This window comes from Aptenodytes patagonicus, chromosome 7 (assembly GCF_965638725.1).
Source record: "Aptenodytes patagonicus chromosome 7, bAptPat1.pri.cur, whole genome shotgun sequence".
In the NCBI taxonomy this organism is placed as follows: Eukaryota; Metazoa; Chordata; class Aves; order Sphenisciformes; family Spheniscidae; genus Aptenodytes; species Aptenodytes patagonicus.
Window position 1 is genome coordinate 24981131 of NC_134955.1, and position 20099 is coordinate 25001229.

Consider the following 20099-nt stretch of genomic DNA (forward strand, 5'->3'; position numbering starts at 1 on the left):
TCATACTAAACCGATTTAGCTATACTGCAAAAGATGAGAGTAATTGGAGCTGGAACGAACAATTTTTGCTGTGCCTCCTTCCTTTTTCTAAACACAACAGCACAAAGGGTCTGATTTGTTTGTGTGGCCAAACAAAAACTCCCAGAGATTTCCTCAGGAGCAGAATTGCACCCTAAACCTTAATCCTTTACAAGTAGCCAATGTTTAAGAGGCATGACCTCCAAACAGAAGTGTATGGGACACATTTGAGAGGCAGAAGGTCTCATTTCCATTCTGTCAAAAGATTCAGGATGTTCACGTGAAGTAACAGTGGTGATGTGAGTGAATGGAGAAAGGGGGGAAAAAGGAAGATGCTAATATTTATTTATGTATTTATCCAGGGAAGTTAGAGCTCTGGTTTGTGTTGTTTCACACAGGAAGCTTATGAAAAGAGAAATGCTGCCAGAAAAAAAAAAATTAAAATCCGGCTCTACCAACACCTCTCCCATCGCTGCCTTCTCTCCCCTCCTCCAGAATATTGCAGCTAGAGAAAAGTAAAATGAGTGGCAAAGCTAGTTCTGCACCTTGCCTGCCAAAAAATTTCCGTATCTGTTCAATGGCTCATTTAATTAACTGTTTCTCTCTCCTTCTCCACCAGTTTTGGCCTAATACTTTCAGCTGGAGCCTCTACACGTGAAGGCCAAGGTTGAGGAGGGCAGAGGTGAGGGAGGAGAGAAGGGGAATAAAGAGAAAGAAAACTCCCTATCTACAAGCTAAGCAGTCATACCAGGAGAGGGGATGGAAGTGGCACTCTTCCCCACAGGAAAATAAGGACCTCTATTTTAAATACCATATTATCCTCCCTTTATTCCACACCCCTGCACCACACTTCTCCATGAAGGGAGAGACATTTACTGGTCTGTTACACATCATTGCTAATCTGTGAACCCCATCATCCACAAGCCACTTTTTAATTATTTTCATTATCAGCATAATAACAAAAACCTCCTAACACCACAGCATCCTCTCGCTGTTTGCTAATCAAAGTAAATCTCCTTCAACTGCCATGAAAGTCCTAGGGGAGCCTGCAGGATTCACCACAAAATCACAAAGAATTTCCTAGGAGATCTGGAGGGCACGGGTGGCTAGTACAGCAGTTTCCTAAACTCCCTTTCAATAGAAGAATGTACTCGCTCTGCCTGTTACTGCTTTTTCTTAGCAATGGAGTATAAAACGTGCCATATCTCTCAGAGCTGCCTCCTCAAAATCCATTAAAACCCCTTGTCCTACACCCCCCCAAAACCATCTTTCACCTCCCTGCTTGATTACAAAATTTTCCTGTTAACACACCATATTGATCTGCAATGTCAGACTGGATGCCAGCATGCAAATCAGAGTATTTCTCTATTTTAAACACTTACTAAATAAATAAAAAAATAACCCTCCTCTTGTGCATCCAATTCTATGCAACTTGCATCCGTTTGTATAGACTGGGCAATCAGGCAGCATCCCCCACTCACTGCAGGGGCTTTCTCAAGAGATTTCTTTGCTAGTGAACATTTACAAATGTTATAGAGACACGCAGGCAGCCGTCTGCAATATCCTACCAAGGTTGGAGTTTTACTAACAGGAACATTTGAGCTACTGAGAGAATTCAGTTCTGTCCTCTTTCCTTCCCTTCTCCCTTCCCAACGGCCCCCCTCCAGCCATTATCAAAACCCAGTCAGATTCTTTATTCAGGTGGGGGAAAAGACCAAGAAAAGAGGGATAAGGAAGAAAGAAGAGAGACAATGGGGCATATTTCCTTTTCAAAAAAATAATAAAATGGAAAGTGTACTTACTGTATCCTCAAAGACTATCCAGCTGGAAATCCGAGTGGTTATGAAAAACCAGGGTGGGGGAGGGGTTAGAAAACTATTTCATTTCAGCAACCAAACCAAAATTAAAAACAAGAAAGAAAATAAAAAGTAAAGGATATCCAATTGCAATTTCCCAGCAATTTCAGTCCATACAGGTGCCAATCCAACCCAACACTGCTGAACTCTCCCCCTCCGGCAATTTTGCTTTCTTCTTCTCTGTCCTTTATTTTCTCTGTAGCTTTCAACTTTTCTGCTTAAAATTGCTGTAGTGGTAACACTGATGTTTGCCTTCACTGAAGAAGAGTGGTTTAAAATAACAGGAAAAAAACAAAAATCCTTGCAGAGGATGAATGGTCTTTCTCCTTTTTGAAACTTTTCATTCCACTGTGGATCCTTTTCCTAGTTTCCTTTTTCTGAGGTTTTCTGCCTCTCTGGCTCCACTGCTCTCCATAGCTCACTATTTGTTTTTTCTCTGGAGAGCAGAAAGGGCTGTATTTCTTTTTAAGCAACCCTCCATCTGTATTCTTTTAATGTAATTTTGTTGTGACTGTTAAGATCCAGGTCTTGCCAGGCAATTTTCTTCTTCCCCTTTCTTTGCTGCACTATCAATTATCCAATCCATGTGTCTCCACATTAGAACGGGGATTCCCATTCTTCTTTTTCTCTATCCCCCACACTCCTTTAGAAAAGAATCTCCTTTTGCATTCAAATTTTTATTTGTGTCTGTCAAAACAATAAACTTTTAGTCTCTCTCCCCCCCTCCAAAGATCTGATTAGATTTCCAATCACAACCCAGTGCGCAATTGTATTTTTGATTTCAGCAAGAAGCCAGCAATCCACAGCATCAGCACCCTCTCCTCGCTTCAAACTCCACGTTGTATCCTTTTGCCTTCCCTCCAACTCCTCTGCATTTTCATAATCTCACATTAAATGGAATGAAGGAGGGAGGGAATAGAGAAAAATTCAAGGTTCCCACCAGCTGTCAAGAATAAATCCATCCCCTTGTTATTTTTTAAACACTTGGGACGGGTGTTTTTAACGCCCACTCTCCCCTTTGCCCCCCACACTTCTCAAAATCTTTCTGATGTTAAAACTCCCCCGACGGGGCACAAAAGAAGCCCAGGGAGGCGTGATTTGTCCTCTTAGCTGTAAATTTCACAAGCACCCTTTGCTTTTCATTTCAGCTTCCTCTCCATCTTTTGTCCAGCAGCTATACAGATCCAGCAGCACAGAGACGGATAAACTTCTATTTCTTCTTTGAGGAGAGAGAGGGAAAGAGACAGAGGAAGAAAGATAAAAGCTCTCCAGTCTCTGCCTCCCTTTTCCTCCCTTTCTCTATTTCAATGCAGGTCTTATCTCATTTCCAAGCTCAACCTGGTGTATTTCAGTTCTACAAGTTGGATTTCCCTTCTGCACAGCAGTGAGTTAGTCTCCCATCTTCTTCCACATGCCAGTTATCTTCCCCCTTTTCTTCCTTCCTTCCTGCCTTCCTCCCTTCCAAGATGACACATTCCCAGGAGCGCAGCCGCTTCTTTCAGCTTTTAGTTTCATCCCTGAAATGCATAGCCCTTTGCACAGCCGAAACCCTTCCTCCCTCCCATTAGCTTCAGCTTGAATTCTCCCTGTGTGTGCATGTACGTACGCATGTATGTATATATCCAGTTCCTGACTGCTGCTGTTGCTGCTGGGAGTAGCTCCGCTTTTCTGTCGCTCTGGCTTTCTCTTACTCCCCACCTTTCAGTGGCACCCTAGGATTTGCAAATGTCCCAGGGCCACTCTTTCTGGCTACACTCCTTCTCGCCTTCCGTTCTCTCCCCTTTCTCTCCCCCCCCCCGCCCCGCTTCTTCCCCCTTCCCCCCCCCCCCCCCTTTTCTCTGCTTGTGATCAGTAAAATACAATTACCCAATTACCTCCCATCATCTTAGCACTGATTGGTCAATTGCATTAACACTTGATGTCAGGGAAAGGGTATGGGAGCTCTCCGACGTGGCACTGCTGCCACCTGGTTGACAGTCTGGGAACAAACTCAGGGCTACCTTAAGAAATCTCCGAGTCAGAAAGCAGTAATTGAAAAACAAGGGATCATCTTAAGGAAAGGAATGTCAAAACTCATTTTCTTAAAAGCCTGCCTGATTCTGACAGTTCAACCAGTGTGCACAGGTATCAGCCTAGTCGCTGAAGCAGAGGGAATGACAGTAAAATGAAATGAGGTATAAAGTTGTCTTTGCAAAAGAAGTACAGAACAACCAGTATTCACAGGTACCAACTCTAGCCACAGATGCAGAGGAATGACAATAAAATGAAACGAGGTATAAAGTTATCTTTGCAAAAAATGTAACAGTGGAAATAATTTGCATGGAAAGACAATCTGTTTTCTAATTACAGAAATAAATGTTTAAAATTTGTATACACATAAAAGTTACCTAAAACTCCATTTTGGCAGATGTTCCAGGCCAAAAGCCCTATGAAGTGCTTCAAGGTTTCAGTGGGTTTAAGTGATGGCTCCAGTGAGCTGTCAAGTGACAGCGACACAACAGTACAATGTCTAGGCTCACCTATCAAATGGGCCGCAGTTTGATTAGAATGACTTCTGACCAGGATTTTTGAGGTTTCTAAACTGACTCCCTAGTTTGGGCTAGTAAAGTAGTGATATGTTTGTTATGTACTTACCTACTTACCAAGGTATGTTAGATGTACTTATATATGTTATCTAAAATGCTCAGAATTGGGCTTGTGTCTTGTTTTTTCAGGGACCTAAATTAAATAGAAATTTTACAGAAAACTTTGCATGTATAAAGTTAGATACGCTACCCTCTCCAGGATCAAGGGAAACAGAATATGGATGATGTATGTGTCAGCATTTGTCTCTCTCAAAATCAGAAAGAAATTATTTATAGATCTAACTCCTCCACACAACCCCCAAAAAAGAATTAGTCAGGCACTTTCATGGTAATTATAGCAAACTTCATATATTAAGGAGTAACTCTGAGTTATTCCATGCATGCAATAATATAGCTAGCTCTTTGCTCAGTCCTCTCCCAAATAGCCAAGTTATGTTCGCTATCCTTACTTAGACTTCAACTTTGGTGTGAAACTGGCACACTTGAAAATAAAAAAAAAAATAGATTTTTAAGTTATATTTCATCTTATACGTTTTTTCTAGAATTATAAAAATCCCTAAGCTAGTTGAGTTCAGTCAAATAACACTTACTGAATCATTAAAATTGACTTTCAGATTTATTCTACTGACTCAGCGGGCTTTCTGGTGAGAAAGTTCTGCCAGATATAAGTTAAGCAACTGGAATCAGGTCCTTAATCACTGTTAGATCATTTAGCATCTGATCTTACTATCACTGAAATCAATGGCAAACACAAATTACCTACAATGGGTGAAAGACGTAGTATGTAGTAATAATGAATAACCCAAACATAATGGTCTTTCAAGAATGCTAAAAAAGACGGGATTTTTGGAGAAGGCTGCAAGTGTGATAGGAGATGAAGTTGCTGACAAGTAACAATCTTTTTCTCAGTTGGTGAGCTTATTTTGTTCCCGTCTGATTCATTGATGCCGCTGGTGTATTTTGGGCCTACAAATGTCTTATGAGAGTCTTTTTCTTTTTACTACTTAAAATCCAAAAAAACACAAAGTTGTTCTTTTTCCCAGAAGGATAAAAACAGCACAGCCTAATACAAGTTTGCTCCACTGTTTCTTTAAAAAGTGCCTGGACAATTTCCTGCTAATATTTAAGAGCCTGTGAGCAAAAGTGAAGGTTTCTATAACTGAATTAAACAAATATATGGGCATCAAAAACAGAAGACACACAGCTTTTGGGGATCTAATCAGAATCTAAGACACAAGCATCTGCAATAGCTACAGTATCTCTGTGGATACAAACTAATATTTCACTTTTGATGGAAATTTGCACATTTTGTGTTTTTTATGTCATTCAAATTACATCAAAATACACATTTCTAACAGATGCTGCCAGTACTTAAATAAATGCACATATATATATACACACAAAGATAATATATTTGCTGGCATAGATGTGACTAAACACAAAATTAGTATCAAGACTGTAATATGCTGTAGGCTATGATATAAACTGCTCTCTTGAAGTTTATTTTTAATATACCAATTATGCTTTATTACCTAATAAACATAGAAGATAGAGTGATTAGCTTCTTAGAACATAACTTTAAAGCAATCTAATCTGTGATATTTATGAGATGACACTGCATGCTATATGAAAAGGTAAATGTCCTTTTACTAAACAAAATAAAAATGTAATTGTATTATCTGTTTTACAAGTGTGTATGCCACCGATGTGTGAAACCTATTTAAAACAAATATTTTAGTATTATCACAATAAGTCATTCACTAATCAAATATTAAAAGGGTATCAGTAGCACTGGACAGAATTGTTTATGTGACTTTTTTCCTGCAGTACCTTGTATGTTGTTGCCTTCAACCTTCTATTTTGCAGGTTTTCTGGGCAAGAAAAACAATTCCCCACATATCAGTTCACAAAAGCCATCCAACATGGTGAGCTGATATTCAAAATGAAAGCACCATGGAAAACTTTGGATGATACACATGATGCAATGTTTTACAAGCACTGGCAAGGTGAGACAGAGGAAATATCCCGGGGCCTTCCGTTCAGTTCCTAAACTAGGGAATTGCTATCCTTCATGCCCATTGCCCACCACTGGGCATACTCAGGTGGGCAACAAGTGTTAAGAGCAGCCATTACCTCATCTTCTCCCTGCCTAGGAGCTGCCCTGGCAGTGCTACCATACCAGTTTGCAGAATAGTCACTGCTGCTATGGTACAAAATCCCAAACACACAATGGTCACGCTGGGTCCTGGTTCCTCTTATGGACCAAGACCATCATGAGTCAAAAAGGTGAACTGTGAAGAAAACTAAACATAGACTGGCAAAGGAACTTTGGTTTTCATATAATGAGACAAGCTTGCCTGATCCTGAGTATGGGAGGATAACAAAACTCAAATGTATGTACTGGCAAATCTTCACATAACAAACATGGACAAAACCAGATTGTTACTTTTCCTTCTTGACAGATGATGCAAGTTAAAGAACTGAAGTTCTGTGTGTGATTAGCACTGGAAGAGGCTAGTGGAAAAGACTAGATATTCACAGTTGTCAGTCATTTGGTGGAAGAGAAACGTGACTAAAGCCTAAGAAAAGAGAATTCTGACCTGTAGATAAAGGAGTAGAGAAACTTTAAGATTGAATAAGCATAACCAAAGTTTAAGGAAAAGAGTGAAACCAGACCATTTTGCTTATACAAAGTAAAGTGAAAAGCAGTTTCAAGTTGTTCTAAGTCAGTGGCAGCCCTGCCTTTCTTTTAAATAAACATGAACAAATCATAAAGGAAGCTGTGGAACATATTATTCTTTCTATTTTATTAAGCTTTGCTGACAAGGAGCTGCTTGCATATGGAGACAGTACTTGAATCCTCTTATAGCTTACTACTTTCAAAAGGGAACAAAAAATGCTGACAAATGTAATTTTGACTGCACGGGTCTAGGATCAAGCTCACTAATCAATGTGATTTCACTGATTATTGTTCAATTATTTTAATATGAAAAACACTAAAATCAGTTGCATAACCATCAAAATTAGCAGCTGATGATAGTATTGCCTCATTTATTAATTTTCACATATTTTTGTTCTGATGTTTACAGTTCTAGTGAGAAATTTTATTTCATAGGTAATTTCTATTGGGTCACAGAGGCTTGGAAGAAATAAAAGAAAATATATCCTCCTTTCAGGAAAATCTGGGTAAAACCACAGCACATGTGATTTTGGCACACGGAAGTTTAAGTGACTGTTCAATAAAGTCATCTCTGCATAATATCATAATATCTATTGTTTCTGGTAAAGATGGAACTGAATGGTGGTCTCCGTTAAGTTGTTTACATTTGAAAGGAACCATATTCTCAGAACTTCTGTATGTTCATTGTCCAGTCAGGTTAACAGGACAAGTTTAGAATTGTTCTACAGTTGTTCTACAAATTTTCATCTTCTATGTTAACAATCCATCACTGAAAAGCAACTTGCTGTCGAGAAAGACTTTCTAGAATTTCTGCTTACGGAACTGAATTCCATATTGTCAGTGTTTCCATTACAGCAGAGACAACCAATTCACCAAGCTGAACATGAGCCAGCAACGTGCCCTTGCTGCAAAGAAGGCTAATGGTATCCTGGGCTGCACTAGGCAAAGCATTGCCAGCAGGTCAACGGAGGTGATCTTTCCCCTCTACTCAGCACTGGTGAGGCTACACCTGGAGTATTGTGTCCAGTTCTGGGCTCCCCAGTACAAGAGAGACATGGACAGGCTGGAGAGAGTCCAACAAAGGGCCATGAAGATGATCTGGACCGGAGCATCTCTCGTATGGGGAAAGGCTGAGAGAGCTGGGACTGTTTAGCCTGGAGAAGAGAAGACTCAGGGGGAATCTTATTAATGTCTACAAATACGCGAAGAGGATGGAGCCAGGCTCTTCTCAGTGGTGCCCAGTGACAGGACCAGAAACTGAAACACAGGAGGTTTCCTCTGAACATCAGAAAACACTTTTTTACTATGAGAGTGACCAAGCACTGGCACAGGTTGCCCAGGGAGGTGGTGGAGTCTTCCCCCTTGGAGATATTTAGAAGTCATCTGGACATGGTTCTGGGCAATTGGCTCTAAGTGGCCCTGCTTGGGTTGGACCAGATGACCTTCAGAGGTTCCTTCCACCCTCAGCCATTCTATGATCCTTTAATTTAATAGTTTGTAAAAGTATTTACATAGAAGGAAAGTAAGAAGCCTTATACTTACTTGGTAAAATTATTTTTTCTAAACTGCTCTCACATTCTCTTATTTACCTGTGTGCCTAGGAGAATTCTGTGCCTAGCATTCAACTCAGAACTAGCATAGAAGATTTCTTTCTAAAACAAATGCTGTTCTGAGTAAAAAAAAAAATGAAAAAGACAAACCACTAACAAAAAAAGTTAAACTTTTCCTAACTTTGCTCTTGGGACTGTTGTGTTACAATTCTGACTAGGACCTATATATATATATATATATATACAGCTAGTGTCAGAACATTTATGAAATTATGTCCCTATCAAGAGCTTACTCTTTAGGGTTGGTAATCACTTTTAAGTTTATTGTAGCATGACTTTAGGGTACCTAACATTTAATAGAGTTAGAGTGTTAAACCTTAAAAGTATACACATATTCACAAAAGTAACTACATATTAAAAAAAGCAAAAGCTTCCTTTGTACCCATCAGAAGAATTCTGGTTCCGCTGAGGTCAATGACAAAATTTCTGCTGACTTAAATAAGACCACAATTTTACAGAGCATCTTTTTTCATGTGATTTTAAATTTTAACTTCCATTCCAAACTCTGTCTGTGAGTTCAGCATCTTGAAGATGAACATTAATCTTCAGTCTAACTTTTTTGCTACAGTAATTCCCAAAACAATGAAGGACAAGCATTTTCTGTTTCTGAGTCACAAACAGCTCCTCACAACATGCACACACACAAATGCATTTGTTCAAAAACACTGTTAACTCACCTTCATTTGGTTAGAAATAGACTATAGATATGTTCCCTGAAATACAGGGCACATTTAATCTCTGCTGTAACAGTAGCCGTGTAGCTGTTCAGTACTAATTTTCACATCCTATTCCAATTTTTACTTTAATTAGTCCAGATTAGGAAGAAGTGCATGTCAAAACCCCTATCCTATGACAAATTCAAATTGCAAAGCATGATCTTTATGGGTAGTAACCCTAGCAAAGAACAAAAGCTGTGCAATACTATTATTATTAATAATAATAATAAAGAAGATTTTGTATTTTTCTGTTCCAATTTCCAGTTCTTGGCAATGGTCATATTTTTCAACTTCCTATAAAATGTGAACATTTTTGACTGAAATTAACTACTGTATTCAACGTTAAAAAAAGCTGACTCACAAAATGGCTTAGAACAAAATTTCAAGTGTTTTCACTCTAAAACAGTCCTGAGAAAAATGGCCTGAATCCTGCCATTTTCCGATGGCACTAATTTCAGGCTTAGAATTCGAATCTAGACAAATTCTTTCCTTTCCAGGACTGAGTGCCACTGACATTAAACTGTTGTACATTCACTCCACAGGGAGGAATAACTCTGATTTCAATGGAGTGTCTCCAGATTAACACAGGTTTAGATGAGAGTAGAGCATGGTCCTTCATTTTTATATTCATGCCCCATCTAATATGTATTTGGTTTTGTAAATCATAGAATCATAGAATCAGTTAGGTTGGAAAATGTCAGTAGAGTGAAAAAGAAGGACTGTTTCTTTTAAATTGAATTTTTAAGAACGTAAAATTTAAAAATATAGACAACTAGTCTTGGACATGAATGATGCATCACTTTGGAAATAATATCTTTACAGTGTGACAGTATTTTTTTTCTTCAGTGATTTTTAAATAGCAAGAGTATGATACTCTGACATAGAAATGAATGTATCAGACATTTTAATTTCTTCTCCTGTGGCGTTATTGTGACTGGAAAATACAGTTTGCATTTATTGAAAATAAAATCTTAACTACATATGCTTCAAAACATTACTGAGAAACAACCTAGCGGCCATGTTGTTCTACCTTGTCTTCATGTTTAGCATACATTCAAAGTGAAATGCTGGTATGGGGAAAAGACCTTCAGTTTAACATCTGAGCCAAGGAAAAAGTAACAGTATATTTCTAAATTTTCATCGCAAAAAGGATAATGGCTTGCTTTAACCATGCAAGATCCCAATGAAAGTTATAGCTTTCAATAAATTGGGGAGGAAAAGAGATGTTGTATGCAAAGAGATCATTGATAGAGATAATTGCTAGAATGGAAAAAAAAAAGTTCATGACAAAATAACATTAGTCAAGGAGATACTTTCATTTTCAAGATCTATTTTCAGGTACTTATAACTTTCTAAATAAATTACTTCAACAAAATATCTTCAGCATCCTCTATACCCAAAATCTGGACATCATTTTTACATATCAGATGAATTTCCACTTAGCCCTTATTGGTCAATATGAAAAAAACCCATGTACTTTTTATAGTGAATTTTTTCAACCTTTTTTTTTTCTTTTTTTTTCTTCTTAAATCACTAATGGTTTATCCTTGGCCATTGGAAAACAAAAGAAACTTTTTTTTTTAGATTTATCCAAATTCAAATGGATTGAAATACTATGATGCATATAATACACATAAGAACCTATTTTCTTACCATGAATGCTTGCAGGACTGTGGCCAGTGATGAGGACATCAAAAGCATTATAGCCAGGACTCACTGGTATTGTATTTCCAGAGTCTTTGCATGATCTCAAGACAGATTGCTTGATTTCTCTGCACGCCTGTCACCCTACCTGTAAAATGGAAATAATACTTACTTACTGTGTTAAACAGGATGGACTCGCCATTAATTGGATTGTGTGACACCATAACCACCATATGATGTGCACTGCACCAGGCAAAGCAAATAGAAAAAAATATAAGGTAGCAGAGAGGGTAAAAACCCACCCCTCTAAATCATTATCATTCTTTTCTGTACTTTGACAGATGTAAACTCAAACTAGATGGATGAAAAAGTCAGGGAACAATTTAGGACCTAGCAAAGAATGAAGGCAGGAGGCACCATATTTATACTCACAAGTACTCTGAAATATGGTATAAGTTAGTTAAAAGACCAATCTTCACCTTGATTTCTCTGGATTTTCTCACCCAGTTTTCAGCTCTCCCTTCTATCTCCACATTCCCATTAAAATTGTACATCGTTTAAAGAGCATATGAAATGTGAAATATCTAATTGTCTTTCAGTATCATCTTAAAGAGGTGGATGAAAAACTTTAAGACAATAATGAGCCTCTTGAAATTCTTTTGGAATTTACTTGGCTACTGCCACTCCAGAACAGACCAATAGTCTGTCTAATCCATTATGGTGTCAATTCTAAAGAGAATACAGGATTATTCCGTAATAGGTAGTTCCACAACTTTCATTTCATAGAGCAATATAAGTGGAAGAATAGCCCAGACCCATTCGCATTGGATTTGCACTTAAACCCTGGAAAGGTTACAAGGGAAAATGTAACTCTATATTTTGGAGACAAAAACAGGAAACAGGTTTAATACAAACAAATATCTTTGTCCCCATTAGGAAAGGATCCTTTGAGAAGTTCTAAAAGGAACTTGTGGTTGAGAAGATTTCTCATTCTTTATTGACTGCATGTTAAAAATCCTGATAAGAAGTTAAGAAATCCTGTCAGTCACAACTGGTGAAAATGATGACAAGAATAATGATTATTTAAAGTGTGTATTTTTTAAAATCAATGATACTTCAGACTCAGTTTTCCTACCATCTCTCCAAACTTCATTCCCAGTGGGTATGGTACAGTTTTAAATTGAAACTCACCTTACTGAATCAGATTTGATCTTCAAAATCTAGGGAAGAGATTCTTGTTAAGGGGACTATTTCTGGTGATGAAGAGGATAAAAAACCTGCAAGGAATGAAACATTGTTTTAAGAAGCTGCACATCACAATTATAGGACTGTTTGGGAGTAGGAAAAAAAAACAGAGAGGTGATACACAGGAGTCTGGATTTGGTCAACACTTGTACCAATTGCTTTTTTGGGTTTTTCAGACTTACTATTTGTCTCTCCTTGCACTTTTCCACTAGCTTAGATCAAAACTGCATTTCCTTACAATTGTATTTGCTTTACACTCCTTTGTGCATGTAGGTGGAAATTATCTTCAACATGCCAATAAAAATACCTAACATTTAAGAGATAAGAAGTAGTATTAGCATCAAAGTTTACAGTACTGATAGTCTTTGGACAATAAGTAGGGGTAACAGTAAGAAAACTAGAATACTAGGCTCAAGTTTTCAAATTTTCCAAAAATTGCTCACAAATACATTTGGTGAAAATCAGGAGGTCAAGGGCTATGGGCTTTCATTTAAAATGTTTCAAGTGGGCCTTATTTTCAAAAGCAGGCACAGCAATGTTTGTTAAATCCAGCCCCATTTAAAATGCGTTCTCCAAAGATGAGCCAACTAAAATGAATCATCACTTTTGGAAAACACATTTAATAACTCCATATATGAAGGCATAGATCCGGAAGCAGGAATTAACCATCTGTGGTCCTAAAGTACATACAATACATTTTAGTAGAATTCCTTTTCTGGAAGAGAAATTTAGAAGAGAAGAGATATTTAGGTTCAAAGTATAAATTTAGTGCAATCTCTCCCAAAATTAAGGTTATAAAGCTGTTTCAACTTCACATTAAAAACTTTCCCCAGAAATATGATAATTAAAGACAAATTAGTTTTAAAACAAAAATACTGATAACATCAAACTACTACTATTTTAATAATTTGTTGTGGTTTTTTAATTATTATTACTTCCCCTCCCCCCAATTTTCTTGGGGGGGGGGAGAAAATATCAATATATCAATTTATATTTATTGATATAAAAATCAATAAATAAATGGTTCCAAATGGATTTTTTTTTATACAAGTATTTTCCCTTAACATTCTCTTAAGAATTCAAATAGTTATTAAAATCACAGAATTACATTGAAATAGCTGTTTCATTTCCTGCAGGACTAACACAGATATAAGAATCAAGGATTGGTTTGTTTCTGCCTTTTATACAGATACATACATGTATCTGTGTACATACATGTTTATCATGACATATGGTAATGCTTAAATGTCATTGGCACTTTTAATGGTCAAAACACTGTAGGAATGGATATTTTCATAAAAGAACTTTTCAAACATCTGTGACAAAACATAGAGAAAATTTGTCATATATTTATTCTAAAATATTATAGCTTGTAGCTATCGCGAAGTATATGCTTGTTAAATCTACAAAAGAATACACTAGAATGAGAGGTAGATGTAGACTGGTCCTTGAACTTGATAGTCTAGGATTTTCTGCTTGTTTGTAGGCAGAGTGGCATTGGCATTGTTCCCATTAAATTAACGTGTTTAAGATAAGAATTTCTTATTGTTCACATAAGAACTTGAGCTTGCTGAAATTCTTCAATATAAACTTTTCTAAACAACATCAAACCATCACTAAACCTGACTTTATTCTACAAACAAAGCCTCTAGGATAGATTTTAAAAAGTATTTAGGTGTTTGAACATGTGGATTGGAACATTCTGTGATTTACAGATTTTGTCTAAGTGCATTAATCACCTAACTCCCATATGTCTCCATCTTTAAAAGCCTTTCAAACAAGAACATTGTTTGTTTACTAATATAACAGAAAATAACGTGCCAAATGTTTAAAGTCCATGTGTAACCTTGCAGAGGTAAGGAGTATTTCTTACAGGTAGTCAGCACCATTCATGTCAGCTTAATCATACCAAGATATCGGTGGCTATCTCATTTTTTGAAAGACTTAATTTCTATTTCTTACTTCCTTTCAACGGAAGAAAACCAGCAGCTTGTCACTATGGTATTAGGTGGGAGGCAGTGTATGGCAGGATTATGAGTCAGTCATTAAGGCTGCTGGTCAGTAAAAAAACCTCAGACCCCAAAACAAACAAAAACTTGTCATAATGACTGGGGCGATTCTACACAGAGAGAAAATGCATTAGACAATATACTCACAGATTCAAATTTATTTCCAGGACATGCTAATATTAAAGACAGAGAAAACATCTGAGATACCACTTCCCTACCTTGCTGCAGGAAACTTCAAACACCTGCATCTTATACATTCCTTCTTTAGCAAACTGACTGATGTTTATTCGGGGCTAGTCCTGTATTATACCCATGCCCACCTTCAGGATTTGATTCTGTAAGGTATTTAAGTGGGATATTTATAGGGCAACTATGCTGATGAAGACCTTGTATGCTAAGCTGTAGAATGGCAAGGATTTCTGCTTTGGTTAAATGAGAGCAAGTATATAAATATATCCCAGTCCTTTGTCACAAAACTGTGTGGGAGTAGAGGAGTTTGTTAGGCAAGGTGCTAGAAGTGAGAGGGAAGCTCTAACTACTTGCAGCTGTGACACATTATTATTCATTGCGTGGTGTGTCACTCAGACTGTCATAATGCACAGTAGAGAGCATGCACATTATCAGTGCTGAACTGCACCGAGAGGGACTGCAGAGGCACAGGTCATTTTGGGAAAATACCTCTGTCACAATCCAAGCACTGCTCCTTGTGGAATGGATCTGGCAGCCCAAGCTAGGGGATCATCAACTGGTTACTAACAACCAACAACATTCATTCATTACAAATCAAGACATATTTGTAAAGGCTTCCTGAGAAGGTGTTAGAATTCTGTGTGTAAAGTACTCACTAAATATTATTCAACCACATCTATCAGTCTTGAAGAAAGTGATCTGAACAAAGAACAGGTCAAATGCACAAACAGTTGTATGGGTATGGGTGTCAGCACAACACTTTGCACTGAGAAAGAAGGTTAATAAGAGAAGGTAGAATCTGCAGGGTCAGAGAAGGCATAAATATAAAAATTTAAAATCGCCCAGGAAGAACATAAAGAAATAAGGCAGCAAAGTAAGGAGATCAGATAGAGGCATCAGGTTTAAACATACACACAAAAAAACAGAAGAGGAGTCAATTAGACAAGGTAGTCTGAATTTCTTGAATAAGAAAATCTCAAGTTATGACTATAAGTAATTAAAAACAGTTTTTATATCTTTGAAAATTAGCTTACATGAACAAAACTTTACATGCATTATTTCCACTAAGATTTGCTTCCTCAGGTATTTGCAGAAAATGAAACCACAATGAGCAAATTCATTTTCCACCCCCCCGTCTTTAAAATGATTGCAAGGCTGAGATAACTTCTTCAATTTTTCTGCTTCTTTCTGTCTTCTTTCCCCATATACAGCAGCACTCTCTGTTTAGGGTTTTTGGTTTTGTTTGGGTTTGGGTTTTTTTTTAGGGGTTGTTGTTTTTTTTTTAAATAAACGTCTGACTGGGAGTCAAGAATAAAAAAACTTGAAGTCAGACTTTAGCAGCAATTCAGAGAAATAATTCTCAAACATAATTATCAGGTCAGGAAGCATTATTGTAGTGCCATTGCAACCAGCCCTGCATGAGACCTTCTATCAGCTGGTATCGGCACTTCCAAACATTATCTAGACTTCACGCATGCTAATATGCTTCTTTTAGAATATAGTGGATAACAGGATACAAATCACATTGTAATCTTCCTTGTTAGAGCAATAGTTTGAGCAATAATGATTGAGGTGCAGAGCATTTCCTGGGAAACTACTAACAGAGGAGCTAATGATCATGCTCCCCTATCAATAATATCAATTTGTTAGTAATATTATAGTATAAAAATCTGTAAGATTATTATCTTTAAATTAACAAAAAAACTCATTAAGTTGTATTCATGCAGGTCTTTTCATCACAGTGTGTCTAAAATCATCACAGAGGAACCATTTTACAGACCACCAAAATGTACCCACCTCATAACTTCTGGTAAATAATTCACAGTAGTACCACACAGAATTTTCACACCAAGGACAATAATTGGCATTCCTGTTCACTTTCTTGTAAAATTTTAGCACGCAAAATACAATCATATAAGTAGAATTCAACCACTGCACTGTCATTTTTTTATCATTATACAAAAGACAGTGATATCAAAGGACCTGAACTAAACTTTCTAATTTGATCAGGAATTCAGTCATCTAAGCAGCACAAAGCATGATCCTCACAGTGTGACCATTTCTTACCTCACTGAATAATTTGAGAACAACAGTAAGCTAGCAATTTAGGACAATGTGGCTGCTGACAAAGGTGGCATGGGAAGGTCAGGATCAATATCAAACTGAAAACTAGAAAGCATTTATATATTCATATCTTCATTAACATCCATTTCTTTCAAAAAGCCCTGTACCACCTATTATTAATTTTTCATAACAATCAGAATTGTTATCCAAGGACTCCTAGCAAAACTTGGTATTAAAAAAACCCATCCTTACACTTTTTATGGAACAAACAAGCAAGTTAAAGACAAATAAAGGAGAGAGAAAATATACTATTTCAGTATGTGATGCTCTGTCAACAGCATTCTGTTTTTTGGGGGGTTTTTTGATTAATCTTTACAAGGGACAAAGTAAATCATAGAGTCATAATTTTGGTTGGAAGGGCACTCCAGTGGTCATCCAGTCCAGTCTCCTGCTCAAAACAGGTCTAATTAGAGCAGGTAGCTCAGGGCACGTCCAGTGGAGACTTGAACACCTACAAGAGCCCACAATCTCTCTGGCCAGTCTGTTATGGTATTTAACCATCCACACAGTATTTGTGTTTTTTCCCCCTATTATTAATGCGAAGGCTGGGAGCTAACCGTGAGAGAGGAATGGCTTAGGAACGCCGCCTTTGCTGTCCTTGGTGCTGAATTCCCCATCGCGAAGATGGTATACGATGTCTCTTGAATGGGAACCTACTACATGATGTCAGAGGAAAAACCAGCATCAGCTGTGCTGATCTGTGCACTAGAAATGTTTCATGAGGAACGAAATATTACACTTTTAAATGTAGAATGGAAATACTGAAGAGGAAACTCTAAAAACAGAAAAGGAGGGATCAAGGAATTAAGAATGAACAGAGAACATCCGTATCTCCAGTATCCCAGCAACATTAGCTAAGAGAAGTGATGACTAGTATGCAAAATTATCAGCTGGGCATTGTGGGACGTCTTGTTACTTTCTGTGAGTTTTATTGATATCCTGCTGTTCCTTGTGATTCCCTGCTGTCCTGGACATATTCAATACTGAAAATGAAGTTATAAGGAACGAAATTATCCAACATAGAAAAGTTGATCTCAACTTCCAGTCTTTAAAATACACATAAAGTATAACTGTTGCAGTGTAACTATTATTTAAATGTTTCAGAAGCAGCTGCATTTTCTATTTCAAATTACGTTGGATCATTCCAGAAGAAACTGGTCTAATCTGGCCTACATAAATTTATGCTGTTATTAGACATGATACATGTTTCTGAATTATTAGAAGTCAGGCTAAAAAGAAGTTTCATGAAAGACAAAATCCAGCCACTTTTTTTTTTTTAATCTTGATAAAAAATATATAAAGGTTTCTCTAATATACTGATATGTGAGCTAGAATATGTTTCTTTTTCTTGAGAAAGTAAAAGATTTAATCCAAATAAAATGATAGAAACTATGAGATTCAGTCATAGGTAATTTTGGAATATTAATATACTAAGAAATAGATTTACTGAAGTTATCAAAATATTCTGCTTTCAAATGACACTCGGAAAAACAGAAAAAGTGTAAGATAGTCTGTGGCCAAGCGTGGTGCATGTGTATTGAAATGGGAGGCCAAATGTGTCCTAAAGATTAATTCTCAGATATTTCTATTACTGGCCAGTTCCTACCTGACTTGCTTAAGCAAGTATACACAATGACTTTGTCAGAATTACCTTAATTAGAAAAGCTGAATTATTTGTTCACCTATATAAAATGACTGTCAGCTATACTTCCACCTACTTGTTTTATACATACATATGTATGTGTGTATACACACACACTTACTTTGTCTGCTCCTTACAAGCAGAATAAGAATAATTTTCTGTGCAAATATGGCTCTAAATATTAACCTAGAGAAAATAACTTGGAGATACTGATAAAATTTAACAGGTTTCATATCAGGAAAGAGAAAATGAAATTATCAGAAGACATGAAAACTCTATTAGGGATCAGCATATAAATTGAGGTATTTCCTGACAACTGTCATTCTTGTGCCAAAGTTCAGACAAGCAATAGAGATATCTCACTCTGCCAAAGTCTTTCTATGCTGCCTGACAGCACTATCATAGCATTAAGGAAACTGAAACAGAACCAACTGATTAGAAAACTAGAACAAAAGGATACCCAATTGTTTCATTTCTTATTACCTGTTTACAAGAACAACTGTGTATTGTAAAGACCTCCAAAAGGATCTTTTATTTAATGTTGTTTCATCAAGGACCTTTCTCTGTACAGGCTTCAATAGAGGTGACACTAATGGAAAATGCAGCAGAATACACTTCTGGCTATGTATGCCTTTTTTTCCCCGTATGTAAGACATGACCAGAGACCTGTGGAAGACTAGCTGTGAGATTGCAGAGCAGTGTTTTGGCCTATGCCTACTGGATTGTACATGATTTATACTAAATGGCTTATTTAAAGTGTTAGGATGTGCTGTCTTCAGCTCTCAAAATAACAGTTAATAAAAACCCTTAATGGAATCACAATTTGCACGAGGTCTTTAAAAAAAGCAAGACTGATCACTAATTATTCTCAACAGAAAAAAAAGATAGAATTTCGTAACTCTAAAACACAGTCCTGTACCTCCTCCAGAACACAGCTGCAGAAGAAAATAATCAAGACTAACTTGCATGCATATCATTATAAACTGACCTCCATTAATTGTTCTTGGCACCTGCATGAGTTAAAGCAAAAAATCAGCTTCATTCACAGCAACAGAAGACAACTGCAGGGGTTGGGGGAGAAAACTTTCTAGCTTTAAGAATATGTAACCACAAACTTGTACAAACTGCACAGTAACCTTGACTGTAAGTTCCAAAATGTTCAAATCAGCTAACAGAAATAAATGAACTTTCATGTCCCCTATTGCAGGTGAACTCAGCAAATACATGAGTCAACACTTGATTTTCTCCTTGCCCTCAATAACCACTCTAATGACACTCAAATCTGCTGCTATGTAATGGCACTTTGCAGGAGAAAAAAAGATAGCACACAGACTTTTCCAAACATTTCTATTTGTATAAAGCACACATTATATGCAAGCATTTCCTACATTTTCCAGCCTTATTCTGATACATGCAAATCAATTAATCCTTGAATAATTCTCAAGTTACTAGAAAAGTACAAGACAAAATGAAGAAATACTAATGCCATGTGAATTTGCCACAAATTCAGACTGAAAACAAAACCATTTTATCAACGACACTGTTAAGAGCCATACAATTACTCTGCAACAGGGTCTTAGAGCCATATTGTATTAGAGTAAAATAATTCATATAATATAATATATATAATAATATATTATATAATATATAATTATATATATTAATTATATAGATTATATATATTAATTATATATAATATAATAATTCAATAATTCAGTCATTCTCTTTGTTAGTATGAAACCAAACCTTTTGAAGACTACAGGTCCATGCTTAGTAACCTT

General features: G+C 36.8%; 1 protein-coding gene across 8 annotated transcripts in view; it reads right to left on the reverse strand.

The window, feature by feature from the left end:
- The window catches only part of LRRC4C (leucine rich repeat containing 4C), a 603191-nt gene that overhangs the window by 100903 nt on the left and 482189 nt on the right, over positions 1-20099 (reverse strand). For 6 of the 8 annotated variants that reach the window (XM_076344391.1, XM_076344392.1, XM_076344390.1 and 3 more), the window contains 2 exons: positions 12301-12386; positions 11119-11257 (listed from right to left, as the gene is read on the reverse strand). The gene's annotated coding sequence lies outside the window, so the exon portion shown is untranslated. Of the gene's footprint in view, positions 1-1820; positions 3634-11118; positions 11258-12300; positions 12387-20099 lie in introns of those variants that run through there. The other 2 variants (XM_076344395.1, XM_076344388.1) reach the window with 1 other exon arrangement.